This window comes from Engraulis encrasicolus, chromosome 8, assembly GCF_034702125.1.
Source record: "Engraulis encrasicolus isolate BLACKSEA-1 chromosome 8, IST_EnEncr_1.0, whole genome shotgun sequence".
NCBI classification, from domain to species: Eukaryota; Metazoa; Chordata; class Actinopteri; order Clupeiformes; family Engraulidae; genus Engraulis; species Engraulis encrasicolus.
In genome coordinates, this window is record NC_085864.1 from 44,423,691 (window position 1) to 44,436,190 (window position 12,500).

At 43.3% G+C, this 12,500-nt stretch overlaps 1 protein-coding gene and 1 long non-coding RNA gene across 11 annotated transcripts in view; one reads left to right on the forward strand and one right to left on the reverse strand.

Annotated features, from left to right (window-relative positions):
- Nucleotides 1-12,500, reverse strand: part of rap1gap2a (RAP1 GTPase activating protein 2a) — a 197,021-nt gene that overhangs the window by 75,680 nt on the left and 108,841 nt on the right. The gene's annotated exons all lie outside the window — the stretch shown is intronic.
- Nucleotides 1,173-5,229, forward strand: LOC134453722 (uncharacterized). 2 transcript variants are annotated; one of them, XR_010035712.1, is made up of 10 exons: nucleotides 1,173-1,364; nucleotides 2,682-2,781; nucleotides 2,921-2,978; nucleotides 3,092-3,145; nucleotides 3,325-3,424; nucleotides 3,553-3,610; nucleotides 3,724-3,830; nucleotides 4,210-4,322; nucleotides 4,450-4,508; nucleotides 4,678-5,229. It is a non-coding gene; the product is annotated as an uncharacterized LOC134453722 (long non-coding RNA). The 2 variants fall into 2 exon arrangements; XR_010035713.1 differs by having other exon boundaries at nucleotides 1,173-1,359.

The window sequence follows — 12,500 nt, forward strand, 5'->3', positions numbered from 1 at the left end:
GACCGAGGACCACTTGGTCTCCCCAAAAATGTTCAGGGACCACTTGTCAACTGAATTGACAGTTGAGGGGTGCAAATTTGACACTGCTTATTTTGATGCAGATTACTTTTTATTCACATTTACAAGCCTGTCTTATCGTGGTGAAAATAAGGCATCAACTATGTTAGGGTTGTAATTGTGTTACAAATATAGCCTACTGCTAGCTTGTCTTAGAAAAGTAAAAATCCCCTTGTGGACCACCTGAGCTCTATTGCGGACCACCAGTGGTCCCCGGACCACACTTTGAGAATCACTGCTGTAATGTATGTGTATATCTGACCCATCTGGCAATGTATGTTGTATTGCAATGTTATGTCTTAGGATTAACATAATGAGTACCCTACCTCATCTGACCTTATCTTACTCCACTTCCATCCCCACCACCCATGCTTGAAAAATGACCAACATCAGATGTGGCAGACAGTCAGACACAGCATCTGATATCACTCCAGTATCATTTTACTTTACCTCACCTCACCCATACTCTCAACTCCCCACACCACCCGTGCTCTTCACTATGTGAGAATAATAGCGAGCCGTGCCCATTGCAATCAGACGGAAACAGCACCGAGTGTTCCTAACTGGCCTACCATAGCAGGTCCAATACATTCAGCCAGACAGAAACAGCTGTGTGTGTCATCTCATGTTCCCTCCCCCCACTCTTCTCAATGAGCACAATAAACTCCCTCTGGATTCAGACAGGCAGACACAGAACCTCACATGACCTTACCCTACCCATTCGCTCACATCGCCACATAACAACTTGATGTTAACTCTTCTGCTCTGTGGCTACTGTGGCTAATGGTCACTAGCCACTCAGCCTTTCTGCTAGCCGCAGTGTTGTTGTCAGTTTTTTTTTCTCTTTAGAATATTTTTGAATTTATATACAATGAATTAATGCAAATACTGTGATTTGTCATGCCAAAGAATAAGTTACCTACCAAAGTGGCTCGCAAGACTGAAATTGTAGCTAGCCACAACCATGTTTTACCAGTAGCCCATATGGCCGGTTGGCAGGTGCCAATGTCAAGCCCTGCTCCACTCCCCACCTAGCCAGACAGACACAGCATCTTATACCTTGGCTTTCCTCTCTTACACTCAGAAAAATGCTGGGTTATTTTTGTAACCCAAAACGCTGGGTTAGGTACGGGTTGGGTAGTTTTGGGTAGTTTTAACCCATAATGTTAACCCAGCCAGTAACCCATTTCATTGGGTTACGAGACTGCTCTGATGTCCGTGAAAGATCGTTTCAAATTTCAACTGACAATATGGGCCACGCTGCAGAAAATGTTCAAGAAGTCGGTGAAATTAAAGCCCTATGTAAGGTAAGTTCATTGTTTTAGTCCCATCATGTAATTTTTTTCATAATTTCAATACATAATTGACAGGGAATAGCAAAACCGTTGTATTGTTTATGGTTGCTATAGTGATTTGAAATGATTTCGCATACTACACACAGGTAGGTCCCACTGCCACTTCACAACTATGTTCAGTTCGTTGGGAGCTTAGTTTCTTGTTAGAAATCGACTCTATTTACAAATGTAACTTCGTTTTTAAGTGTATAACATGTCCTGTTCGAGTTACATCAGTGGCATCTGAAGTTAACACCAGCAGTCTGGTTTACTAATGCCGTTAGCATTATGCTAACGGTTAGCGTTATGCTAACGGGTTAACAACAAGAATCATGGTTTGTTTGCAAGTTTGTTGCAAAATGTCTGCTTCATTGGGTGCTTGGTTTACTGTAGAAACGAACTCTGTTTCATTATGAATTCGTTTTGATGTAAGTTTAGCCATAACCTTTCCAGTTAATATCACACTGTAGGCTATAGCATCTAACACCAGAGGAAAAAACTAGCTACTTTTCTCTGCTTTAAAATGCCGCTAGCATACATGCTAACGTGCTAGCAACAAATGTTACTTTGTTGAGGCTAGAGTTGTTTGGATATACATTAATGATACACCCATGTTGCCCTTTTCATGTTCATGTAAAAGGGGGTTGTCAAGGAAGCATGTTTTGAACTTGTGTGTGTGCGTGCTGTTTAAGCTTTTGTCCTTATGGTAAGCATGGTAAGCAAATCAGTAGGCCTAACATACATAGTTCTATTATTGTGGGGGTCATCCCTATGTTCCCCTCTAGAACTACTGGGGAACATAGGGTCCTATGCTGCTTCCAAGTAGACTGCTGCCGCATGCCAAAGCACAGGTTGTTGTTGCACCTCTGACAGGTTAGGTTTAGGGATAGTTTTGGTCAGGGCACAAATTTACAACTGAGAAACATTGCATTTCTGACAGGTTAGGTTTAGGGATGGTTTTGGAAAGGGCACAATTTGAAAACTCGGAAACATATAATGCGGGGAACATAGAACCCTTTTTTAGAAAAAAGGGTCCTATGTTCCCCATTCCCATACAAAGACAGGGGAACATAAGACCCGGGGAACATAGGACCCGGGGAACATACTGTAGGTACGCTGCCATTATTGTGTGTACATCTCTAAGATAAATCAAAAGATAGAAGTGAGGTAGGCTACTGGGTGGGTTTAAGTTTAAAAGTTGTATGTGTGTTTCAAATGTCAGTCTATTTCACACTGTTTATCAGAGATGAATAGCTTAATGTTTATTTTGTGTTATATTTTGCTTTGCAGTTGAGAAGATAGCCAGGGACCCTGTTGCTGGGTGGAGCTGTCTTGTTACTGTACGTGACCCCCATGTCTGAAAATAAGTGGAACTAGTCGGTTTCTGAAGGTGAGCAAACTTGAATTGAATGAATTTACACAAAATGTAGCCTATGTATTTTTAAATGTCAAAAATCTATTTGTTTAAGTTTCATATTTTATCCTGAGACCCATAGTGTTTATGTTGTGTGTTAATCTCTCTTTCGCAGCAAAGAAGATGGCCAGGACTCCTTGTTGATAGATGGGAGCCAGATAGAGTTGGTAGAGGTGAGTAAAATGTTACAAATCAACACAAAATGAATGTGTCAAAGATAAAACAATCTGTGTATCTCACAGTGTTAATCAGAGCTGTATGTTGTGTGTTTTATTTTGTTTTTCAGCCGAGAAGATGGCCAGGATTGCTGCTGGACGGAAGCTGGACCCGGGGAACATAGGTACGCTCCCATTATTGTGTGTACATCTCTAAGATAAATCAAAAGATAGAAGTGAGGTAGGCTACTGGGTGGGTTTAAGTTTAAAAGTTGTATGTGTGTTTCAAATGTCAGTCTGTTTCACACTGTTTATCAGAGATGAAAAGCCTAATGTTTATGTTGTGTTATATTTTGCTTTGCAGTTGAGAAGATAGCCAGGGACCCTGTTGCTGGGTGGAGCTGTCTTGTTACTGTACGCGACCCCCATGTCTGAAAATAAGTGGAACTAGTCAGTTTCTGAAGGTGAGCAAACTTGAATTGAATGAATTTACACAAAATGTAGCCTATGTGTTTTTAAATGTTTGTTTGAGTTTCATATTTTATCCTGAGACCCATAGTGTTTATGTTGTGTGTTAATCTCTCTTTCGCAGCAAAGAAGATGGCCAGGACTCCTTGTTGATAGATGGGAGCCAGATAGAGTTGGTAGAGGTGAGTAAAATGTTACAAATCTACACAAAATGAATGTGTCAAAGATAAAACAATCTGTGTATCTCACAGTGTTAATCAGAGATGTATGTTTTGTGTTTTATTTTGTTTTTCAGCCGAGAAGATGGCCAGGATTGCTGCTGGACGGAAGCTGTCTAGTTACATTGATTCCCCTTGTAGGACCGTGTCGGAAAATGCTGAGAAAGACCAACGGTTTTTAAAAGTGAGCATACATTTACACCAGGGATGTCAAACTAAGGCCCAGGGGTCAAAACTGGCCGAGTCCTTTTATTCGGCCTGCGAGATCATTTGAAATGTGTATTACAGTTGGCCCACATGCACCATTAATACATACTGTAATAAGACTTGAAATTTGGTGTGTCACAAGAATATGAGTGGGCTCAGGCCAGTGAAGTAGCTCACGCTCATGTGCAACAGAATATATGCAGGCACAGTGAATTATGATGGGAATCTGTTTATGAAATCTAAATTAGTATTAACTGTGTGTATGCACAATTTTAGTTCAACTTAAAACAATCTGTGTATCTCACAGTGTTAATCAGAGATGCAGTCATGTTTTTTGTGATTATTCTGCTTTTCAGAGAAGATGGCCAGGATTCCTTACTGCTGGATGGAAGCGGTCTAGTTGCAGTACATTAAGCCCCCTTGTAGGACCATGTTGGAAAATGCTGAGAAAGACCAACAGATTCTAAAGGTGAGCAGATGTTAAAAAATCTACACAAAATGTATGTGAGTTTCAAACATCTAACAGTCTGAATCACACTCTGTTAATCAGAGATGCATAGTTATGGTTATGTTGTGTGTTAATCTCTCCTTTGCAGCTGAGAAGATGGCCAGGGACTCTTTGCTGCTGGATGGAAGCTGTCTAGAGCTGCTAGAGGTCAGTAAAATAAGATAAATCTGTACAAAATGTTTGTCAAATATTATGTTAATCAGATCCATAGTTATGTTAATGTTGTATTATTTTGTTTTCCGTGGTATGTGTTTCAAATGTGTTAAAAGAATCTGACAGCCCACATATCAAAACTTTTTTTTCCCACTTCCCTTAGTGTCACTCTGGTTGCCACCTTCTCCCATGAGGACACGTTGACTGAGGGAGATATTGAGCCCTGCCCTGACTCTGCACACAACCAAGGAGAGTGCCAGTAGCGCGCGCGCGCGCACACACACACACACACACACACACAAACACACACACCTTTTATGGATGACACTGTTTTTATATTCATTAACATGTCAGTTAGAGGCTGCCTGAGTTTGTAAGAATGTCAGTGTTGTATTTTCAGGTTATTGTCATTTTAAGTTAGCTTCAGCCTTGTCAGACCATCAGATTCGCCCTGCTCTCAAACCAAAATTTAGAAGATTCAGGCAGGATCACTTAATTTTAAGTTAGAAGTCATGTGTGTTTCCTATACAGTCTGTGTTTTTTTTTTGCCTTTAATACCTACTGGGATATTGATGTGTATTTTAATTGCATATCAAATAAACTGACTTTCGATTTGAAATAAGCTGTATCTGTGTGGTATGTGTCTGCATGAGGTAGTTATTAATTGATATTGCATAATGAGATTGAATAAGCATAAGTGACAATAACTTGGGTAAACCAAAATTCTTACTGCCACTTTTTGTTAACATTTTCCCTGCCTCTATGCTTGAGCAAGGCTGACTAATTACTTAAATTAATTTATCATTCCAGCATTGCTTTAGCATAGGTGGTGGCAAACCATTCATGGCAGTAAGAGTTTTGGTTTACCCATGATTTTACTTAATTTTTGCAACCCAAACATTCGGTTAGATCAACCCTACAATAAAGTTGTTTCAACCCATCTGCTGGGTTAATTTCACAACCCAACTTAACCCAATGAACAGGGTTAAAATGTGTAACCCAGCATGCTTGGTTATTCCAACCCATAATGGGTTTATGTCATTTTTGACCCAGCGCTGGGTTGTTTTTGGGTTATTTTTAACCCAGCCTTTCTAAGAGTGTACTGAGTCCATCTTCCCCCCTCATCACCCTCTTTTTTTACTGCACTGAGAGACTCTTAACACAGGACAATCACCCAGGACTTGTACTTTTTTTTCAGGACCTTACCGCGTGGCTGACTGGTTGAGTGTGTGTGTGTGTGTGTGTGTGTGTGTGTGTGTGTGTGTGTGTGTGTGTGTGTGTGTGTGTGTGTGTGTGTGTGTGTGTGTGTGTGTGTGTGTGTGTGTGTGTGTGTGTGTGTGTGTGTGTGTGTGTGTGTGTGTGTGTGTGTGTTCGCATGTTTGGGTAGCCTATGTGAACTGATGTGAAGCTGATTGCTGTAGTCAAGTGTGTGCTTTATGTTTTACTGCAATGTGCAACAATGTGTATTATGTCTTTGTGTGTGTTTTGTATCTGTGCATTTACGCAAGCTGTCAGACACCTTAATTTCCCTCGGGATTAATAAAAGTGCTCTACTGTACTCTACTCTCTTCTCAATGAGCACTCTACAGTACCCATGGATTCAGCCACGCCGACACGCTGCCTCGTCTCACCTCACCTCACCTCACCTCACCTCACCTATTGATTGACATGCTCCTCAAAATAATGAGGATAACAGCAGGCCCAAACAGTATATCCAGCCAGACAGAAACATCGCCTCTTCCCAGCATCCATTCCCTACAATGCTCATATTCGCACGTCTTCCTCCACTCTTCTCAATGAGCACAGGGGCACCCAGGGATTCAGACGGACAGGCAGGCAGGCAAGCACACCACTTCACCTCATGCCAACACATCACCTGAGTTTACCTTGTCAGCCAGCCAGCCAGACGCATCCTCTGACATCACACCCCACTGATATCACATCCTTGCCTTACTGTAACTCAGCGCCCCAACTCAGCGAACCACACGAGCACAATAGGGAGCCCACAGATTTAGGCAGAGAGACAAACCAAACTGCACCACTGCATCTGACCTCATCTTACCCCATCTATCCAGCCACTGGATAACACTTTATTTTAGTGATACATCTATTAGCACTAATACATACAAAGTTCCTGTATAAGTAACTTGTAAGGCATGTACAAAGCAAAATCAAACATTTGTTAAGCATGTATTTGCAAATGTCTTGTTCATGCACAATAAGGGATTTATTACCATTTTAACCTTAGTAAGGACCTAGTAGGCCTTAGCATTTGCTTAGTACATGCCTTACAAGGTACTTATGCAAGCATTAACATTGTATGTATTAGTGCTTATGTATCCCTAAAATAAAGTATTATCCAGTCACTCTCTGCATAAATAGCACATTTAGAGAGTCAGGCAGACACACCAACTCACATAATAATAATAATAATAATAATAATAATAATAATAATAATAATAATAATAATAATAATAATAATATAATATAGCGCCTTTCAAGGAACCCAAGGTCGCTTAAACACCATCACACCACTGCCCACCAAACTCCACACCACACCACACCACACAACTTCATGCCACACAACATAAAAAACCCTACCACACCTCTGCAAACCTCAACACACCACACCACACCACACACCACACACCACACCTCCAAGGTGTGTTCCCCTCACATCCACATTCCTAACACCACCATCATTTACCGTCCTTATTTTATTACACACACCACATCACCGCCCATCAGCGCACAACAAAACACCACACCACTCCATACAACATCACCTGTCTCCTCCCCTATCTTATTCCTTCCTCCTTGAAGCACACAGTAGCACCACAGACTGGCAAAAGCAGTCAAGGAGAAGTAGTGAACCACATAGGTCACCACAGAGTTCACCACCACAGAGACATTGGTTCTGCTTATTTAGCATCCTGGTGGAGAAAGCAGCCAAGGGTAAGCCAAGTGCACTTCAGCAGTGGTTCCCACACTTTTTCTGCTGGGACCACTTCTTGGACCTAAGAATATTGTTGTGGTCCCCCACCTCACTTTATCCAAATGCAAGACTGTTGTTCATGTTTTTTGCTAAACTTGAATGTAAATCACAGGAAAGGTAAATACATGCATCACTCATTGAAGTGAACATTGTTACTAACAATGTATGGAATGGTTATAAAATAATATATTGAAGGTTTTATGCAAACAGTCCCTTCTGTTCACAACCCCTCTGCAGTGCCTGCCACCCCCTTAGGGTCCCGGCCCCCAGTTTGGGAACAAATATAGTACAGTACTACACAGCTGGCAGGTAAAGGGCTCTGCATACTTCACGTGCGCACTTTGGCGCGTTTGGCGCGAGAACCATCAATGACGTCATCACTTGCGCCAGACTATTCATACTTCAAACAGGCTTTCGCTCGCATTTTCGGAAGTGCCCTCTGCTGTTCATGAGAGAAACACAACGTGCTTCTGAACAAAGTAAACAATTGTTTCAATGAACAACATTTAAGGGAGAAGATAAAATAACTCTCTGGGGCATTTTATTATCCTCACAATGATGCAGAATCCATTCTGTAGTAGCCTACAGTAGCTGTAGCCTCTTTTCGCAACTCCTGCTTTGTCTACCTACATGGTCGCTGGTGGCGCACGCCAAGTTACAAAAAATGTGGGGTGCACGAACTCGCGCCACGGCAGCTCGCGCCACGGCGTGTGACGTCATTTTGGGTCACGTGACGGCGCGCGCCATCGTCGCGAGTGAGGTATGAAGGAGGGTAGCGCCAGTCACGCCAAGTATGAATCCGCCTTAAGTGTGTCTCAGCCCAAATCTCCGCCTAATTGCGAGTGATGGCAGAGACTTCCGGAAGGGGTTCCACAACAGCTCCTGAAATAATTTGAATATGATAGGTCTATTAGCTCTGAAAAGGACCCAATGTCATTGTCAGGCCCTTAGAACAGTTGTAACTTTCCCTCCGCGCAGCCAGGTGCCCCTGGGTTTCAGGTTTATTTAAAAAGAGACCCACATTTGAAGGTGGCCCTTTGTCCTTGTGTTATGTTTCTGGTCAGATTGGGAAGTGCATTCTGTAACAAGGACTTATGAATGGAGAAAAGCTATGGCTACAGGACAGGTGGGAAAAATGATAATCAGCGTTGCTTATGGGAAACTTGTTTCTGTTTGTGTGTGTTGCAGTGTGTTCCACTGTTAATTCCCAACAGTTAGAGGCGCACAACATTCCTCTGGTTGGTTCAGTGGTGGCAGTGTTAATTCAACACCTAGAGTAGGATCTGTAAGTGTTAACACTGCCACCACTGAATTACACAGCGAAAGAGAAGTTCTTCCTAGTTATTTTACATACGGGTGGGGAAAGCAGCCAAGGGTAAAAGTACAGCACTTACACGGCTGGGCAGTGGGCAGGTTAGTGTGTCTGAGCTTAATTCGGAATGACAGCAAAAGCTTCCAGGTTGGGTTCCAATTTTTTGTTAAAAAAATAAATAAAAAGAGCCACACTAAAAGGTGGCCCTTCGCCCTTGGCAGTGTTATGTCTTTGGTCTGACTGGCAAGTGCATACACTAGCAAGTAGGTAATGGATGCTGGAAAGTTATGCTGCAGGGAAGGTGGGAAAGATAATCAACTGGTTTCGGTTACGAAAATGTTGTTATTGTTGTATGTTGTAGTGTGTGTGTGTGTGTGTGTGTGTGTGTGTGTGTGTGTGTGTGTGTGTGTGTGTGTGTGTGTGTGTGTGTGTGTGTGTGTGTGTGTGTGTGTGTGTGTGTGTGTGTGTGTGTGTGTGTGTGTGTGTGTGCGTGTGCAGGCCCACTGACAAGGGGGGGCTTGCGTGTTGGTAACATGCCTTTTTATGATGCTGGTGTGTGTGTGTGTGTGTGTGTGTGTGTGTGTGTGTGTGTGTGTGTGTGTGTGTGTGTGTGTGTGTGTGTGTGTGTGTGTGTGTGTGTGTGTGTGTGTGTGTGTGTGTGTGTCTGTCTGTCTGTCTGTCTGTCTGTCTGTCTGTCTGTCTGTCTGTCTGTCTGTCTGTCTGTCTGTCTGTCTGTCTGTCTGTCTGTCTGTCTGTCCATCTATTTGTCAGTGATGCCTACAAACATGTAGTCAGTGTGTCTGCATGTGTGACAGCGTGTCATAGTGACATGGCATCTTTTCCATGAAGTAATCTAATGACTCACATTGCACATTGACACCATTTCCTCAGGGCAGCATTGGGAGGAAATGAGAGGCCCTTCTGAGTGCCCATGATCTGGGCCGCTGACAGCTTTGGCTGGGCCCAGGACAAAAACATACGAAAGGGCCCCAAAACCCAATACATACAGTGTTATGAGGATCCAATTCTGGGTCCCCTCTCTCTCGCCCTGGGCCCGGGACAAGTGACCCCTTTGTCCCTCCCTGTTGGCTTCCCTGCCTATGGTTACTAACATTTCCAATCCTTTCCAACCACAGCTGACGTTAAGTAGAGTGGATAGGTGGAGACCCTCCAGTTTCGCCAACCATAACCGTAAAAAGTGTCGTTTTATATTTTTACACATCCCTTTGGTTCATATGAATGTCGGTGCTCATACCGCGTGCCATAACCATAACAACATGATACATGTTTATATGGTATGGGGCGGTGTGTTTAAGGGCCTTTTTGTGAATGATGGAAACCCTCACAGTAAAGAAAAATCTCTATATTTTTTCAGTGGATCTGAGTGGTTGCACTATATAGGCATACTGTTTATTATGGGCTTGGTGTAATACAATTGTTACCATGGTAGTTTGCAATATATATCACAAGTAGAGCACAATCAAACAATCCAGTACGAGAGAGAGAGAGAGAGAGAGAGAGAGAGAGAGAGAGAGAGAGAGAGAGAGCGAGAGCGAGAGAGAGCGAAGGAGGAGGATGACTGGAAACAAGAAAAGTGAAACAGACAAATTGTAGGAAATGCATGGGATGAATAGTATAGAGGTGGAGAGCAACAGCAGCGCAGAGAGCATGAAAATGAGGACTGCGAAAGAGAAAAGCGAAACACAGAGAAAGCGAGAGAGAAAGCGAGAGAGAGAGAGAGAGAGAGAGAGAGAGAGAGAGAGAGAGAGAGAGAGAGAGAGAGAGAGAGAGAGAGAGTCAACAGAGATTAATAGAAGCAGAGAGTGAATTACAATTAGGAGGACAGACAAACACACAAAAACGAAGACACACAGACAGGAAAAAAAAGCAAAAGTGTGTGGGAGAGAGAGTTGAAGAGAGAACGGAGATAAACAGAAACAGACTGAGAATTACAATTAAGACTGAGAAGCACACCGAAACTAAGATGGAGAAGGATAGAGCGAAAGTAGGCGAAAGTGTGTGTGAGAGAGAGAGAGAGAGAGAGAGAGAGAGAGAGAGAGAGAGAGAGAGAGAGAGAGAGAGAGAGAGAGAGAGAGAGAGAGAGAGAGAGAGAGAGAGAGAGAGAGAACAGCGGGTGCTTTCTGTTCTTTCTTCTCCAGCCCTCTCTCCATCTGGGCTGCAGTTCTGAATGCTGAGGCTCAGGGAACTGTGGAAAGTAGCGGTCATAGCCCAGGTCCTCTCTCTTTCTCTCTCTCTCTCTCTCTCTCTCTCTCTCTCTCTCTCTCTCTCTCTCTCTCTCTCTCTTCTCTCTCTCTCTCTCTCTCTCTCTCTCTCTCTCCTCTCTCTCTCTCTCTCTCTCTCTCTCTCTCTCCCCTCTCTCTCTCTCTCTCTCTCTCTCTCTCTCTCTCTCTCTCTCTCTCTCTCTCTCTCTCTCCACTAAAAACATAACCACGCTCTCCTGTCTCCCCCGTGTTTCCACTGGGTCGGACCCAGTACAATACTCCACTGTCTGCCCTGCCAGGCTAGGCAAAGCTAGCTCAGTCCAGCTCACAGGCTGTGGATGGGCTGTGGGTGGGTATGTACTATGTACTGTACTGTACACACAGACAGAGCAGTGGAATAACCACCACTGTGTACCTAAGTGAAGTGAGGCGAACTGAAGGGAAGTAAAAATTGATTCGTTGCAGGGGCAAGTGTGCTTTTGTGGGCCAATTACCCAACCTAACAAGGTGTACCTTTTTAAATCATGTACTGTACCTTCTAAGGTGCAATATGTCATAAAACATCTCTGCCCTGGCAACGTTCAGTAACTACGCCAGGGGTGAGGAACCTATGTCTGGAGGGCCGTTTGCGGCCCTTTAGGCCGTTTTATCCGGCCCCCGAGATCATTTTAATGTTATGCAGCTTCACATGAAATAGGGCGTGTTTTGTAAAGGAATCTTAGAAATTACATTTCCTATACAATTAAGTTATATTCAGGGGACCTAGAGAATGTGGGGTCTGTTTTAAAGGTGTCTGCCTTCAATATAGGCCTGAAATGCATGGGGGAAATCCTGATTTGTGTTCATAGTACGGCCCTCAGAGGACTTTTACGGCCCTTGAAGAAATTTGAAGTGGCTCTTCGAATGAAAAAGGTTCCCCACCCCTGAACTACACCAACATTGAAACAGAGAAAAAAAGCGTCAAAGCCTGGTATTAGGTTGGATATTACTGCAGACTCGACAGCAATATCTCTAAAAAAGGGACACATTTGGACCATAAGGCTTTATCACATGATGAAGGAGGTGTTATGAGGCCCATTTTATGTCTAAACTCAAGTATGACAAAATGTGTAGTACTGTAGTTACTGCACTTTGCCTTTGTAGGGCAGATCTATGCAGTACTCGTTCTAGTACAAATAAGATCCACATGTAGTCTAGGTCATGTGCAAACCCTCCTAAAACCTTCCCAACACATAGACTGACTGACATAGTGATGTGTAGCGTTGCTGCCCCATGCGCTGAATGGCGTGATGGGGTTAAAGGTGGGGTTGCAGGTATGACATCACGTTGGGGGAACTCCCCCAGGATTCTAAGGTTCTGCATAGACTCCTATGAGCCTGCGGAACCCCCAACCTGATGTCATAATAGTACATTTTCTTAAAATGGTTAACCTGCAACCCCACCTTTAAGTAAGTACA